The sequence below is a fragment of the Hylobates moloch genome, unplaced genomic scaffold (genome assembly GCF_009828535.3).
Source record: "Hylobates moloch isolate HMO894 unplaced genomic scaffold, HMol_V3 SCAFFOLD_4, whole genome shotgun sequence".
NCBI classification, from domain to species: domain Eukaryota; kingdom Metazoa; phylum Chordata; class Mammalia; order Primates; family Hylobatidae; genus Hylobates; species Hylobates moloch.
The window spans coordinates 18,712,902-18,719,885 of NW_026652279.1; positions in this window are offsets into that span (position 1 = coordinate 18,712,902).

Consider the following 6,984-nt stretch of genomic DNA (forward strand, 5'->3'; position numbering starts at 1 on the left):
GCCAGGCTTTGGTATCAGGACGATGCTGGCCTCATAAAATGTGTTAGGGAGGATTCCCTCTTTTTCTATCGATTGGAATAGTTTCAGAAGGAATGGTACCAGTTCCTCCTTGTACCTCTGGTAGAATACGGCTGTGAATCCATCAGATCCTGGGCTCTTTTTGGTTGGTAAGCTATTGATTATTGCCACAATTTCAGAGCCTGTTATTGGTCTATTCAGAGATTCAACTTCTTCCTGGTTTAGTCTTGGGAGGGTGTATCCTGGAAGCATTCCCTTTGAAAACTGGCACAAGACACGGATGCCTTCTCTCACCACTCCTATTCAACATAGTGCTAGAAGTTCTGGCCAGGGCAAGCAGGCAAGAGAAAGAAATAAAGGGTATTCAATTAGGAAAAGAGGAAGTCAAATTGTCCCTGTTTGCAGATGACATGATTATATATTTAGAAAACCCCATTGTCTCAGCCCAAAATCTCCTTAAGCTGATTAGCAACTTCAGCAAAGTCTCAGGATACAAAATCAATGTGCAAAAATCACAAGCATTCTTGTACACCAATAACAGACAAACAGAGAGCCAAATCATGAGCGAATTCCCATTCACAATTGCTTCAAAGAGAATAAAATACCTAGGAATCCAACTTACGAGGGATGTGAAGGACCTCTTCAAGGAGAACTACAAACCACTGCTCAAGGAAATAAAAGAGGATACAAACAAATGGAAGAACATTCCATGCTCATGGGTTGGAAGAATCAATATCGTGAAAATGGCCATACTGCCCAAGGTAATTTATAGATTCAATGCCATCCCCATCAAGCTACCAATGACTTTCTTCACAGAATTGGAAAAAACTACTTTAAAGTTCATATGGAACCAAAAAAGAGCCCGCATCGCCAAGTCAATCCTAAGCCAAAAGAACAAAGCTGGAGGCATCACACTACCTGACTTCAAACTATCCTACAAGGCTACAGTAACTAAAACAGCATGGTACTGGTACCACAACAGAGACATAGATCAATGGAACAGAACAGAGCCCTCAGAAATAATGCCGCATACCTACAACTATCTGATCTTTGACAAACCTGACAAAAACAAGAAATGGGGAAGGGATTCCCTATTTAATAAATGGTGCTGGGAAAACTGGCTAGCCATATGTAGAAAGCTGAAACTGGATCCCTTCCTTACACTTTATACAAAAATTAATTCAAGATGGATTAAAGACTTACATGTTAGACCTAACACCATAAAAACCCTAGAAGAAAACCTAGGCCATACCATTCAGGACATAGGCATGGGCAAGGACTTCATGTCTAAAACACCAAAAGCAATGGCAACAAAAGCCAAAATTGACAAATGGGATTTAATTAAACTAAAAAGCTTCTGCACAGCAAAAGAAACTACCATCAGATTGAACAGGCAACCTACAAAGTGGGAGAAAATTTTTGCAACCTACTCATCTGACAAAGGGCTAATATCCAGAATCTACAATGAACTGAAACAAATTTACAAGAAAAAAACAAACAACCCCATCAAAAAGTGGGCGAAGGACATGAACAGACACTTCTCAAAAGAAGACATTTATGCAGCCAAAAGACACATGAAAAAATGCTCATCATCACTGGCCATCAGAGAAATGCAAATCAAAACCACAGTGAGATACCATCTCACACCAGTTAGAATGGCCATCATTAAAAAATCAGGAAACAACAGGTGCTGGAGAGGATGTGGAGAAATAGGAACACTTTTACACTGTTGGTGGGACTGTAAACTAGTTCAACCATTGTGGAAGTCAGTGTGGCGATTCCTCAGGGATCTAGAACTAGAAATACCATTTGACCCAGCCATCCCAGTACTGGGTATATACCCAAAGGACTATAAATCATGCTGCTATAAAGACACATGCACACGTTTGTTTACTGCAGCACTATTCACAATAGCAAAGAGTTGGAACCAACCCAAATGTCCAACAGCAATAGACTGGATTAAGAAAATGTGGCACATATACACCATGGAATACTATGCAGCCATAAAAAATGATGAGTTCATGTCCTTTGTAGGGACATGGATGAAACGGGAAAACATCATTCTCAGTAAACTATCACAAGGACAAAAAACCAAACACCGCATGTTCTCACTCATACGTGGGAATTGAACAATGAGAATTCATGGACACAGGAAGGGGAACATCACACTCTGGGGACTGTTGGGGGGGGGGGGGGGGGGGGGGGGGACAGCCTTAGGAGATATACCTAATGCTAAGTGAGGAATTAATGGGTGCAGCACACCAACATGGCACATGGATACATATGTAACAAACCTGCACATTGTGCACATGTACCCTAAAACCTAAAGTATAATGATAAAATAAAAAAAAAACATGCACTTGTACTTTTAACCATATATTTACAGATTAGAATATATGAATACACATTACATGCTCTTTGGGCACTAGAATTTGTAGTAGCCTTTAAAATAAACAATGTACGTATCCATGCTTGATAAGTACATTTTTTCTTTCAAAACAGCTTTTTGGGAAAGAACAAAGCTGAAACAAGTGTTTAGAATTACCAAAAAGCAAAAAGGTGATTTTTTTTCCTAATAAAATGAAAATTCTGGCAAGTATATAAGATGACAAAATCATTTTGTTTACATACTAAGAGAACTGTACTTTTTGAAAGTCATCAAGCATAAGGAAGTTAATATCAAATTAAGAACAAATGTATCATTGGTCCCTACAGAAGAAACACAGTATGTATTGATGACAAGTATGTTATAACTTTGGTGGGGTGGAGGGAAGGATTTCTAAAAAGGATTCAAAGAATTAACACATTTTTTATGATTCCAAGATAAGACTTTGCACTTTTTTTACTCACTGCCACATATGTAGATTTTGTTGATCTAAAATAATCAGCACACATCTTTGTCGAAATATTATCTATTATTCTCTAAAATTGTTCACAATTATCCAGAATAAGTGATAGTTTGTATTTTTGCATGTATTACTGACTCTTCCAAAAAGACATATCTTTTAGATTTCACTAGTATTTTAGGTAATTGCTTTAAGGAATATGCTACATTCTATATTTCAGTTTCTTAGAAATGATGTTAGGTACATAGCACTTACCCTGGCTATAAGGATTTGTGGCCATTTGATTATCTTGAGGCCAAGCATTCAGAATAGCACACCACACATGCCATTCTTTTATTTAACTATATTTAAAGGATTCTTACCATTTTTTTCACTTTTTGCAATTATAACTACTTAGTAGAATGCCTTTATTAAATAAATCTCTATAATCTTTCCTGAGACTCCTGAAATGCACTGATGTCATCTCCTCAAATAAAGCAATTAATGAGATGGCAAATCTTGATTGCTGATTGCTGTTCTTGTTTATTCTTCAAATAATTTTTAAATACTTTGTTCACCACTTTTGAAGGGATAGTATTGATTATGTTCTTCAATAAGCAATGCTTTTATTCTTGCTTTCTAAAAGAGATACAGACGAGCTTTGTTTTAATCTCATTATTATGCCCCTGTAAAACAATTATTTAGAGACTAAGAAGAAGTAATCTAAAAGAATTGTGATATTTTCCAAACCTTGGCATTTCTTGTGTGTATGGTAGTAATTATAGCTACTATTTATTGTGCAGTTACTATGTACCACACATTGCGATAAAAGCCTTGCATTTCTTGTGTTTACAGCAATCCTAAGGTAACTATTATTAAATATTGTTACCCCTATTTTGTAGATGAAAAAATGAGGTACAGAGAGGTTAATTGACTCTCCGGTGGAATTACTGTCAGCTAGAGGTGAAATCAAGATGTTATCCAATTCTATGATAGAATTATAACAGTATTCCTCAAAAGAAGAGTGTTTCTGTGGCAAATTAGCTTGAAGAATGTGTGGAAATTTTATGTCTGGGTGGAGGTTTGAGGGGATTATGAACTTTTAAAATCAGGGAGGAACTTGTCAGTTCACACTGAACTCTGCCATCGTTTTTGTATAATCAGCTGTGAGTTTTACTTTCTCTAGCTTAAAGATACACAAAAGTTCCCAAAGATGGTAATCCTTTCTAGTTATGAGTCATTTCTCTCACCTTCTACAGGAACTAAAGAAACTCTTGTCATAATTGCTTGTCATAATTTCTTGCCATTCATAAAGAGCCAATAATGCGTTTTTATTTTATTTAATATATTTTACTTCACAATTTATAAAGCACAAGCAGTGTGCAAAATGCAGGGAATGCTTAGGTACAAGGTGTAGCACGACCCTCAAAGTAGTTCCCAATCAAGTGGAGAAGAAAGACCTATGCACAAATAATGCAGAAGAATAAACAAAGTCAAGGTGAATTTCATTCAAGTGGAGTGTGTGTGTGTCTGTGTGTGTGTGTGTGTGTGTGTGTGTGTGTGTGTGACAAGAACAGCAAAGGGATGAAGAGTATAAGATTACTATGGATTCATCACCATCTCACTTTCAAATAAGAACAGCAAGGATTTGTATGGTGAAGAAGGAGGCATTTTAGCTCAAGTCTGAAGTCCTTGACTAAGGTTATAGCAGAAGATGACTTTGGATGTGGGTTCAGCTGGGTGTGGGTTAGGCTTTGGGTGTGGGTTAGGGTGTGTCACTTTATATCTTCTGATTTAGAATGTTCTTTGCCTATATGAATACATTATAAAAGATAGATGAAGGAGTCACATACATATCACATTCTACTATGAAAATAGTCTCATAAATTCATAATTTTAGGTAATTTTCCAAATATTTTAGTGATATTTCTTAGTGACTGAAGCATAAGGAGTGCAACGCATGCTTGAGGTAGGAGTACATGAGCCTTAAGTGGGAAAACATTTGGAGATGAAAGTAATCTGTATTGGTTTTGATGTTTTAAATCTGTTTGCCACTACACATCTGTAATGTAATGTAATAAATATAATAAAACTTCAATGTGAACCATGTCTCTCCAGGATATGATAAAGATTTAAAATTGAAGAACTTATCCTTTAGAGGAGTTAGAAAGCCACAAGATTTTGCAATGTACTTTTAAATGATAGGCAAGTATTTTATAGTCACAAAAATCACAGAGTGATGACAGTGTTGCTTGGACACTGGGTTTGAAATTTTGACTGAATAGTCTATTCATCTCTGTCCCAGCTACGTGCTTGATTTGTGTTTTGCACATTGAAATAATATGCACTAAACAGACCACCATAACTGGTAATTTGGAAATTCTGTGTATATATATATACACACACACAGAAGATGTGTGTGTGTGTGTGTGTGTGTGTGTGTGTGTATGGGTGTATGTATATCTATGCTACATATATATATGCATGTATATATATGTATATATATAGCATATATACATATACATACATATATACATGCATATATATACACATACATATATATAGCATAGACATATATACATACATATATACACATGTGTACATGTATATACATGTATACACACATACATATATATATAGCATAGACATACATACACCCATACACACACACACACATACACACACACACACACACACACACACAAGTACACATTATTACTAGAGGTGATCTCATCTAAAAGAAAAAGCCATGGAATGAACGTAAGACTTTAGACAGATATTCCTGATACATGTGCAAAAACATGGCACTCAAAATTATGTTAGTGGATTAATCACCAGCTTTGTAAAGTTTAATACCAAATGATAGGGAAAGCAGCACCAGGTTTGGCAGGCAGATGGAGAATGAACCGTTACGTCTCATCCATCTCCAGTTCCTATGATTATATGATTAAATATTAGTGTCCAGAGACAAGCAAGGGAAATGCCAGCTCTTGAAATACCAAGTGTAGGCCAGAAAAGACTGAATAAATACTTCATTGAGACAATTCCAGAAGATTAATAAAGTGGCCAAAAACTGGGGTAGGAGAGGGCTCTTTCTCAGGTAGCTAATTAGAAATGTCTCAGGAACTTGGGGGTGGAGCCAAGATGGCCGAATAGGAACAGCTCCGGTCTCCAGCTCCCAGCCCCAGCGACACAGAAGACGGATGATTTCTGCATTTCTGCTTGAGGTACCGGTTTCATCTCACTAGGGAGTGCCTAACAGTGGGTGCAGGACAGTCGGTGAAGTGCACTGTGCGCGAGCCGAAGCAGGGCGAGGCGTTGCCTCACTCGGGAAGCGCAAGGGGTCAGGGAGTTCCCTTTCCTAGTCAAAGAAAGGGGAAACAGACGGCACCTGGAATATCGGGTCAGTCCCACCCCAATACTGCGCTTTTCCAACGGGCCTGGAAAACGGCACACTAGGAGATTGTGTCCCGCACCTGGCTCGGAGGGTCCTGTGCCCACGGAGTCTCGCTGATTGCTAGCACAGCAGCCTGAGATCAAGCTGCAAGGCGGCAGCGAGGCTGGGGGAGGGGCGCCCGCCATTGCCCAGGCTTGCTTAGGTAAACAAAGCAGCCAGGAAGCTCGAACTGGGTGGAGCCCACCACAGCTCAAGGAGGCCTGCCTGCCTCTATAGGCTCCACCTCTGGGGGCAGGGCACAGACAAACAAAAACTCAGCAAGAACCTCCACAGACTTAAAGGTCCCTGTCTGACTGACAGCTTTGAAGAGAGTAGTGGTTCTCCCAGCACGCAGCTGGAGATCTGAGAACGGACAGACTGCCTCCTACAGTGGGTCCCTCACCCCTGAGCAGCCTAACTGGGAGGCACCCCCCCAGTAGGGACAGACTGACACCTCATTCAACCGGGTACTCCTCTGAGACAAAACTTTCAGACGAACTATCAGACAGCTGAATTTGTGGTCTCACGAAAATCCGCTGTTCTGCAGCCACCGCTGCTGACACCCAGCCAAACAGGGTCTGGAGTGGACCTCTAGTAAACTCCAACAGACCTGCAGCTGAGGGTCCTGTCTGGTAGAAGGAAAACTAACAAACAGAAAGGACATCCACACCAAAAACCCATCTGTACATCACCATCATCAAAGAC